This window comes from Triturus cristatus, chromosome 6 (assembly GCF_964204655.1).
Source record: "Triturus cristatus chromosome 6, aTriCri1.1, whole genome shotgun sequence".
Lineage (NCBI taxonomy): Eukaryota > Metazoa > Chordata > Amphibia > Caudata > Salamandridae > Triturus > Triturus cristatus.
This window is the reverse complement of record NC_140589.1, coordinates 1,771,725,305-1,771,736,542: the sequence shown is the minus strand read 5'-3', so window position 1 is coordinate 1,771,736,542 and position 11,238 is coordinate 1,771,725,305.

Below are 11,238 nucleotides of genomic sequence, written 5' to 3'. Positions count from 1 at the left end.
GTCTGAGCTACATTTTCCTGGATTGCTATAACAAACATATTTTTTATGTAAAGCAGGTTGGTTTAAGCCACGAATACCGATTATCATGATCTACAGCACCGGAAATGTGTGTACTCACTAGTCAAGGATATATGGATCTTTTAAGTGCCATTACTGTACAATTATAGTGTGTTATTTTTGAGAAATGGCCGTACTGGTCCATTAAAGACATAATCGCCATGCCTATGTACCTGTTCTTTAAAGAACGATTGTTAAAAGGTCGTTAAATTGGTGTATTAAAGACTGACGTTATTGGTAATAAGTTCCAGCGCTGCACCATTGAGAAGAATTACATTAAATTGTGCCAATGCAGGTTCATTGAAGAGTGACTCTGCTGTTGAGATACGATTGCTGGTTTGCTAAATTATTGCTCAGAATAGTCTGTAAGCACGAAGGCGGGGGAGGGGCGGAGGCAGGGAGCAAGCAAGTGGAAAGACGGATGGCGCTGAATGCTGGCGGTTCGCGCGTGCAAGCTCGCGTGAACACAAGCTTGTCGCCAGCCAGCATCACATTGAAAACTCACTTACTAAAGTCTCTCCGAGCAGCGCATGCGCGCTGACTCAGCGAGACCTAAAAAGGGCAAAATATCAAAAGGGAAATGCATCTAGGGAAGTATAGATTAACTACTCTTAACATCACCACTGTGTACCTCGGAGATATATGTACTGCATAGGTACACATAGGTTGAGCTAGGTACAGAAAATCTAGATTTACTTACCTGTTGATTTTGTTTCTAAATTTTGTCTCCAATACTGCGTCCCATCAATATTCCGGGGTCATAATGGCATCAATGTTACTAAGGCCATAATGTTTTGGAAGATGAAAGAAATTAGCCATTTATAGAAACTTGGAGACTGTGAACCTATCTAAGGCAACAAGGGACTTGCCTCGGTGGCAATAGGGATGAGTAGGCCGAATACTAGTTATACTAGCCCTAAAGGAACTGCAAATCCAGGGATGTGTAGAGCTCTAACACTACCAAACCATGGCAATAGAGTTCTTGAAAAATTACATGACTCTAGGTCATGTGGACTCTTTGTTTCACAGGATCCCCTTGTCTTTGTTTTTATTCATAGTTTCCCTTCATTGTAACGTGATGTGCGCACTTGATTGACAATTGTGATGTGTGCCCTCATAAGGAACCATGTTCCATGTTTCATGAACGTAGCTCAAAGGTTAGACTCCGGCAACATGGCAGTTTCCTGTGTTTTTGCGGCAATAATTCTTAACGAGCTTAGAAACGGTTGGCGCTATGATCTCTTTCTCCATTTTTTTGTCTTACTTTTTTTTCTAATTGATTTTGCTTCTCTAGTTTATTTTGTCACATCTCTTCGCAAAATACTTATATAGTGCATGCATTTCTCAGTGTGGTGCCTTTTTGTATTATTTATTAATAACGTGGAGTCAACATACTAGCCTGAAGAGCCGCTTTCCCCGAGTACCCCTTGCACATTTGATGGACAGCACCGTCCAGCCTGCTGGGGTCCCTCCCCCGTCAGGCGCGAGGGCACCGGAGATTCTGGAATGTTCTGTGTGGTAAAGGCGGCCGGGGATGCCCTGTGAGGAGGCCATGCTCTGCTGGTCCGGTCCGTGAGAGCCTCCTCTCCCTCGGATCCTGGCACCAGTCCTCTGCCCCCCTCTGCCCTGGAATGCAGACTGCCCGGGAGGTGGGAGCCGAAGGCGCGCGGTCCGTCGCATAGCTCCTCTACCCCCTCAGCTCCGAGAAGCCTGAAGTGTTTACAGTCACCGCTTCACTGCTCGCGCATTTTGTTAGGAACGAAAATAGTGCACAATAAGAGGGACGGGCCGCTGGCGGTACAAAGCTCTACGCCTATTGATGACGCGCATTATTTGTATTGGGAATTACGTATCTCAAAGAAACAGAGAGGATTATGTTTCTTAAACAACCCAGGCGCAAACCAAATAGCTCCTCAGCTCTGAGGTAATGGTAGACAAATGCATCTCAGAGGCCATGAAGGTTAGCTCTACAAAAGCAAGAATGAACCTTGGGGAGGCAGCCCGGAGCATTCTTCTAAGGTTTAGTGGGGCATGTCCACTCTGCTGTCTTGTGTTCAGCAGCATGTAGAAAACTCAAGTGTTGAGACATCCTTTAGACAGCCAGACCCAGGAACCGAGGAAGCAGAGCGGAGCTTGTGCTGGTGGTTGCGGGGTAGTGCTTCGACACTCCATTTTGGGGACCAGGACTTCTTTGTCATCATCAAACTCTGGTCCAGAGGAGGAGAGAGGGCAGGTAAGCAAAGAAGAAAGAAGGAAGGAGAGAAGCAGAGGAAAACAGTGACAGAGGAAGAAGCAGGAATGATAGAACCCATGGGAGTGAGATGAAGAGACAGGAAGTGTAGAGTTGTGGAAGAAGAATGCACGAGGTGGAATCAAGATAATTTTACAAATTAAGGGGTGAGAGCAAGGCATAGCTGTATGCGGTCCATACCGCACTGCGCATGGCAACTAGCAAAGACCGCCTGCTTTCATCTGCCCTAACAAAGCACCTGCTGTCCCATGCATCGTAGGCGGAGTATTTGGAGGTACATCTGCGAAGGCACAGTCTAAAAGCGATACCAGAGAGCTGCCTTAGGGCAATACAACCAGGGGGTGGCAGATAGCTATGGGCGTGTTGCCTGGGGAGGAAGAGGGGCAAAATACAAACATTCTTGCAGCGGAGCCCGACACAGAGAATGAGGACCTTCGCCTCGGAGAAACAACGGGCCAGGAATCAACCATCACAAGGTCATCAGGATTGCAGCCCACAGCCCACCTGAGTTGGACACACAGTCAAAGGCAGTGTGATAAAGCCACTGAGAGAGATTATGGGGCCTGACCAGCTCCTTATGGACAGAATCAGACACCCGTAAGACCGGCGTGGGCTTGAGACGATCCCTGATCAGGTTCCAAACACTGGACAAGAACATCCTAGGGTCAAGCACTCCGCTATGAGTGCTCAAGCGTGCACCTGCAAAGATCATAGAAAAAAGGTACAAGGTCTTTTGCTCAGAGCAATGTCCACCCATAACTTAGAATTAGGGGTGTACAAAGTTGCAGTGCTTGCAGCGTTGTAAATTTGCACATTTTGCAAACCTGTGTGAAGTTTGCAAAGATTTTTTTAAAAATGGGGGTGGCTTAAGCGACCTTGTGTGGTAGTCAGACGTGCTCTGGCTGCTCTTCATAGCTATGAGTGGCAGCAGACTGACCGCTGCCCCTCAGCAGCCATGCACTATGACCCCCTGCCTCAGAATTCCTGCCCTCTGTCGGGTACCTCTCAGGGCTGGGCACAGCCTTCAGGAGGAGTGGGTACAATGCCCCCACTCGGGAGACAGTTTTTTGCACCTACCTATACCATGCATAGGGATCGCAGGTTGCGCGTGCTAAGTGGACTAAAGATTGTCTCTGGCAAAGTCTGTGAGCTTTGTTAGCCTTAACCTGCCTTAGCTTCGCCGACCACTGCCTGGAATGCAAGGTATCTCCACTAACCTGACCTAGGCTAGAGAGATGGTTGTAAAGCCTAAATCTTCACCAAGGCCCACCCCGCAGAACTGACTCAAAACGTAGTCCATAGCCATACAGGTTTGACCGGTAACCCCCTCCAATCACCCGCTACCCATGAACACCACCACGAGGAATAACCTCTCTCCCTCAAACCACCTCACTCACACCGACTGTAACAAACCTTTAATTGCAAACGCAAATATTGGGGGGGTCTTATCAGATAATCAGTTGGCACAGGCAGTGAAGTCTGCAGCTCTTGCATTTGGGAATGCTCCTGACCGCACAGGCTTGTCTTTGCTTAGGACTGCCACTGTTTTATTCTCCTCAACTATCAACTTTACACAGCCACACGTCATTTGACAAATCATGGCGCTTGTCTCTGACAGTTCGAGTAAACTACATTTAAATGTCTAAATGGCACACCAGCATGGCCTCCAGAAGAAAGACAAACATACACCCAAGCCATGGATGAGCCCTCTGGACATGAAGTAGCGCCCTCTTGTGGTAGAAGGTTATGCTTGCAGTATGCAGATTCACATTGTCTTCTGTATTTGGCAATCAATCCAGCCTCTTCATTAGATACTGAGAAGCTTTGCATGCCGGTCAGAGAGATGCTAAGTCGTAAAGGGACAAGTTACCATCAGCCCATCTGACACCTTAGTCTTTTAGTTAGTTTGTTTGACACCGGATCTGAAGTCAGTTGTGTGCTGTGGAAGGAAGGCTTTGTAATGTAAATGTGGAGTTTTTTATACAATGGCTCAGCTTCTAAACGCTTAATCAGCTGTCAGAGTCCTAACTCTTTGCTAGTATCTCTGCAGGGAAGGCTGTGCTTAGCTGACATGGAATGTTACCATCCCTACTCATTCACTTACTACTGTGGCCTGACCAATGAGACAATCAAATGATGCGTGCAGTCCCAGTGCCAGCAGTGTACCCAACCCATAGACACCTGCTGGAACCCGATTTCCAATGCACACCTTTTTGTAAACATCCCAAAAAATGCACACATTTCTATTTCTGAGGGGCCAGCCTAGCAAGTTTCCTGGGAGTTTGAGAACTCTGTGCTTCTACTCGAAGATAACACAGCCAGAAGGGACCTCAAGCAAACATTTCTGATTGCTACCAATAGCTGATAGTAATACTAATGCTGTTACTGAACCTTTACTTCCAAGGAACTCACATAGAAACACAGATCACCCTAAAAATATATAACAGTGTAACAAGGTACAGAATTGACCCAATGTCTCTACAGCAGCTCATGTCTTTAATTCACAGCCTTTTTGTTGAGGTCTCAGTGAGAAAAGTTTCCTAAACTTAGTAGCCTCTTTTTACTGGGGATTAGTAGAATTCTCATACATGAGCACCTGTGCCGGCTACCCAGGTCTGCCTGCCTTAATAGGATTTACTCACGACAAGCTGCAGCCCGTGTGTGGAGGACGAAGCAGGGGCTTGCACAATCCAGTGACACGCTTCTAATTGGGTGTGAAGCTGAACCGTGAAATGCAAGGAACACAGCACTTTCACCTCCTTGAACTTTAACAACGATCACCTGCATGTAAGCATGAAGCGAGGCCGCGGGCATGTCGCATCCCCAGACGTGAACGGCTTTCATGTACATCACCAACCTACAAGCCTTGCTCCTTGCCCCCGGCATGCACAGTACACAACAGCAGCATGCACCAAGCCTCTCAAGATCACAAGTTGACCTTTAACCCTTGTGGTGGCAGCTTAATTAGCAATTTGCCTTCTCCATACCTCATGGCCACCTGATGCAGCAGATTATTTATGGAAGACTTAACTTGGGTCTTAAGGGTATTTAGAAATATTGAAAGTTGATTTTTTTTCTTCATCGCCATAGGGTGTTTTAGGGAAAATGAAAATGTACAAGAACATCAGAGGAACGTCAGCAGAAATGATTTCTCTTTAATAATCCTCACCCTAGGTGTGATTAAGCCTTTATTGACCTGTCAGAATCATCAGTTGAAAAAATGCTCCTGCAATCATATGTGGATCTTCATAGAAATCAATTATCTTGCTGTCCCTCAAAAAGCCAGCTCTACCTTAATGGTGTGGGTGGGATTCTCCTTTGTAAACTACACTGTCTGCTCAGGTTCTCAGAAGTTCCATATCCATATCCTCCAGAAGTTTAAGTGGCGAATCACAAGTTCCACCTTCCTTCCAACAATAAGTCATCTTTTTTTTTAGGCAGATCATAAATAACCCAACGTGGTCTCTGGACTTTAATAAAACATTTTAATTGTCCAACATACACCTTTTCCAAAAATGCAGAATTTTAGTCCTTGTTTAATGGGTTAACCTCTGCTGAATTTCACCATTAAAATGTCTTTTTATCTATTTTAATTCTGTAAGACTTTATGGGAGTGTAATCTATGAATCCATTACAGTAACTGGTGCAATTTAAATAGATATACATATATCATTTTGTATTCAAACTTTTCAAGCCTGGTAAGCCATGCCAAATAGCGTACTACATGTCAAATTCGTGCAGGTACAATGGACGGTTAACTGATTGAGGGTGCTTTAATGGGTGATGGACCAGTGCAGAAAGGAGGGACTGACATGGAATTAATGGTTAGACCAATAGCGGGCACTCCCTTTTAGGTCTTGCTTGCATGTTGTTGAAGATGTGTTGTGGACAACACCAACATTTACAGCGTGCTTTGCTTCAGCCTATTGGTTGTCTTTCATGAAACTCTTGCTTGCTTCTTATTCCTTTTGTGTTTTTTCTTATTATTGTGCTTGTCCTTCATATGTATCATAGCTTCTTTACCATCCCTTTGATCTGATGACTTGTATCCTTCCACAGCTATTCATCATGGAACTACTTATTTTCTTTTTCTTGCAGAACACCGTGCAAGTGCATGTGTTTTCCTGCTTTCTCCCTCATGTGCTACTTCTCAACTGAAATCCCTGCCCCTGCACTCTCTGTGTTGCTACCCGCGGAGCTCGTCTGTTGCATTCCCCACAAATCCTTGCACCCACATAGTTTTTTTTTCTCAAGGCTCCTCCATCTCCCCTTCCACCCTATCCGACTACTCTCACAACTAGCTGCTAATCACTCCACTCCCTACTTTCTCCAACGTTTCTTCCTCTCTTCCTGTCTCTTTTAACATTTTCTTTTTTTACAACTTTTTGGAGAGCCTGCCAGCTGCAATTAGGGGCATATTATCAAGACAGGCGATAAAATTATTGCCGCTTTAGCAGCAGAAAACTACCGCTAAAACGGCGATAATGGGCTTGATAATATGCTCAATGGAATTCCAATTGAAGCTGAGGTTAGATGTCCTTCACATCTAACATGGACTTCAATTGGAATTCCATAGAGCATATTATCAAGCCCATTATCGCCGTTTTAGCAGCAGTTTTCTGCCGCTAAAGCAGCGCTAATTTTATCACCTGTCTTGATAATATGCCCCTTAGATTTTTTGTTTGCCGCCCACTATCTTACAATGGCAAATTAAATCAAAAAACAAAATACCAACCACGTCATTACGCAACTGTGCACATGTGTGGTGACATATGCCCGCACCTATCTGGTAATGCTGGGGCCGCCATGGGGTTATGACGCATAGGAGCACGTGCGTGATGACTCAATGTGTACATATGGCCATTCGTGCTTTTAAACATTTTTGCCAGTGAGATTAATCATTCACAATACAGCAATAACTTTTTTTTGTTCTTGTCGATATTGAACAGCTTTAGCTAATAGCACTGTGGCAGCCAATATTCCTGCATTGGTAAAGCCAAAAGGCCAGACCTATTGACTTTGCCAGTGCTTGTTTTATTAGTGTTCGTGGTCCTAAATGAGAAGGAGTCCTAAACAATGAGTTGCCAAGGCCCCCAGTGTTCATTACCAATTGTGGCAAATTCTTTACCTTGGTAGAGCGGGTCGGCCCACCCTTGGTTGCGTGTGTTGAGTGTGTGGGTAGCTCATATCTTCTTGGTAACTAGCTCCCATGTTTTTCTGTTCCAGTGCTGATATCCTGCTTGGTAACAGTTCTTGGGAATGCCTGACCTGGTACTCTGTTTCTCCACGGTGCAACTGCAGTATTCCCTATTGCTCTTCGTCATTGCACGGGTCAAGTACAAAGCTTTCTTTCAGATTGGTAAATCATGGATGGTGGAGGGTGGAGGGTACACTGTGGTGGCACCTGTGAGGGCTTGAGTGGCTCTGAAGTCAGTAGTCATGAGGGGTTGCGTGTTGTCTTCTAGAATCAAGAATAAACTAAGCCATTATGGCCCTCATTATGAGTTGCACTTATTGGGTCCAAACTCCACACACGTAATTATTGGTGTGGTACAGCAGCACCCGTCAGTATGAAGTGTAATGAGGTGAACCCCACTCAAAGGGGAATAACTGCAGTGACCCAGTTTTACCAGGCAGAGGCAGGTGCTGCTCAGGGGTGGAGAGAGGGTGGTAGAAAGGGTAGTGGAGAAGGGGAAAAGGTACCCTGTCTAGGAAAAGAATGTAGCTCCCCCTTGCCTAAATTTAATTTGCATACACAGGGACACAGGTTTGGCTGCTGTTGCAGCTAAAGGCTGAAGTAATTTGATCACCTGGCTTTTCTGGCCACTAAGATCCGATCTGGTGTTCCCACACCGAGTTCCATCCCAACCCAATTGTGATTTGGCAGAGCGAAATTCCACATAGTAATTTTCTCCACCCGACTTGTAATGAAAGCCTAAGTGTTGTTTTTGGAGACTGCAAGGTGGTGGTTTAATTTGTCATGAATGCTACACGTTTCTATCAGGACTGGCTGACTTCTTCAGGCTCTGAACGCATTCATTGGCAGCCTCTGGGTAGAGATAGCCTGCAGCCTCCAAGGTGCTGAATGACAAACTGGTGAAAGGCTATTCAGACACGGGGTCTTGGTGGCAGGAGGTGTGCACTCTGTCCCACTGTCATTGCAATGTGTGGTGGCCACAGCACCCAAGCCCTGCAGCAGAACAGGATTACTTAGAAGCTCTGCTTCGGGAGAGGAGTTGGCCTAACAGCTAGGGCGGTCGATCTTGGATCTGGGGAACTGGGTTTGAGTCTCGGCAACGACGCTGAACATCCTGTGATTCTAGGCAAATCACTTAATCTCCCTGTGCCTAACCAAAACAAGCATTGGCATAGCCAATAGGTCTCGCCTTTGGGACCTTATAAGTGTATAGCCATGCAACAGTTGCGTAACTGAATACTTATAAGGTCCCAAAAGCGAGACCTAATGGCTATGCAAAGCGGCCGTACGCCCGCGAAAGTGATCGCGATCACGATCAAACATCAAAGCGGCCGTGCGGCCGAAAGTGAAAGTAATCGCTGTAAAACGCGGCGCGCGCGTCCGCGCACATGCACTGTAGCTCTAGGTTGGCCTGGTAGCACTTTTTGGAGCCCTCTCAATAAGTCTCGCCAGACCAGCACATGCGCTGGGTCAGGCGAGACCTAAAAAATGAATGTGTCGTCATGTAACGCAACTGGTGCTATGTAAAGCGCTCTGATACCCGATATCTGCGGGTCAAGTTCGCGCTATATATAACTCTGTAAAAAATAATAATAATTCTGGGGGAATGACTGCTGAGAGGTCATTTTGCTGCAATGACTCTGCAATCACCTCACGGCCTTACTGTATCTATTCAGCCCATAATATTTTATTTATTCTCAAAATGTTTTTCTCATTAATGCACTAAGTCCCCCCTCTTTGCCTCATTATTTTGTGCAAATATCAGTTGTTTGGACACGCCTTTGCCTTCAAAATGTAACTTTTCCAGGATTCCACTGGATGTCATAAAGGAGTAAACTGCGTAAACGCAAAGATGGAGCAGCAGTGCGCTTCTTATGCAATGAAACGGCAACAATCTCTTCAAAGTCCTTCTGCTAGATTATTGTACACTCTTCATTCATAGAACACGCTGCCGTTTGTGTATCTATGTTGTCTCACCTTTTCGGAATGACGTTAGCAAAGAGGGGTCAGAATAGTTACGCATGTAGTGGGATAGTGCTTAGGTGGTAAGGCTATGTGATGTTTTATGAGACTGTGCTCTGATTGCTGTGATTGTACCATTTCTGCAGTTCTGTTAATTTCTTTACCAGGAATGCTGTCCATTTCTCTCCCACTTTTGCTGCACACATGCATTTCTCTGTAGTGATCTATTTGCTGAGAGCCTTCATTTTTGGATATAAACTTTTAAACTATTCTGCTGATCTAGAACGGAGCTATTGAGTGGTCCCTTTTATTTAATTAAAATTATTTTCTGATATTTTTGATGTGCTGGGAGGTGTCTTACCTCGGTGACACAATGCCTCATGAAATTGAGGTTTAAAACCATTTCCAATTCATCAAAATTGTGGGCATCCTGATCAAGTAAATCTTGGAGTTTCAATATAGCAGGATTCCCCGGGCCCACCTATTGAGATATGATATTTAGCTATTTTAAGAACGAGGCCTGCCATCATGTTTTGCCCCTGTTGCAGCATATTATTTTGAAGTTCTGGTAGTCCACTCATTGAAGCAATGTCAGTTTGGAATTATTCCAGTTTAGAATTAATCAGTGATATGTGATTTGTGATATTTAAAAACTGATGCAGCGGAGTTTTGCCAGCTCAACACACACACACACATACACACAACTCTCGTGTGGGCCCATATACATTCATACATTCAATGAGCTAGCAAATGTCCGCTGGTCATTCATTTTGATTTACCTTAGAGACCTGTTACACCAGTATCATTACCATTCCCTGTCTCCTTAAGTAAATGTACTTTTGTCAATAGATCTAGTTGTAGATTAGAATAGGGAGGAAATAATAACACATTTAACCTTTATTTAAAGAACCACAGACTCAAATAATTTTGAAAGATTTATCTAAATTAATAGTTTTGTGAGTCAAGTCAGAATACACGTAGATACACCAAAACCCTCCATCAGGAAAAATAGTACAGTTAGCTTAGAAACAATTCACAGTAATAAATTATCGTGATGACAGTACCTGAGGAGAGAAAATAGAGAGCAAATACAGAGCATTACCCCTCAGAACTATAATTACCTAGAATGGTGTGGGGACCTGGACATCAGTGTATCAAAGATTCAGGACAAGTTCAGGACCGGGAAGGTGACCTCTTCTAATGCAACACCAACGTTGCACCCCTCTCTGGTGCTACTCTCTCCGGCTCGGGCTCATCCGGACCCCTTCCTAGATGTGCCTCCTCGGTTGTTCTGCGATTCTTCCCTAGTGTTGGATTCTTTAATCAGCTTGCAGCGTTTCAGGCAGCATCTCAGCATAGCATCAGCATGTGCAGCATCAAGTGTGTCTGGCTCACTAAACTTACCTCTGTTATATCAATTCGGGTGTATGGTCCACCCCCAAATGTTTCAATTCTAGGTACACCCCTCAATTTGATAGGGCCAGGCAGTGGGGTGAGGACCTCACACCATACTAAGTGCAATAACTTTCTTTAGTTCTATTGTCTAATACCCCGCCCCTTAAACTTAATACCCACAAGCTTTATTCACACAAGCATTTCATATGTGGATCGATAATTTTGAAGTACAATGTTTCGGCTTCTTCCTTTTGCAGGTTCAAGAGTTTAGCTTCCCATGTCCTTGCTGGGCACATGTTCTTGGCAGAAGTTCAATGACATCACTAGTCTCAGGACAAGGATTCAGAGCGCATGTGTAGTTGTCGCAAAGGAATTG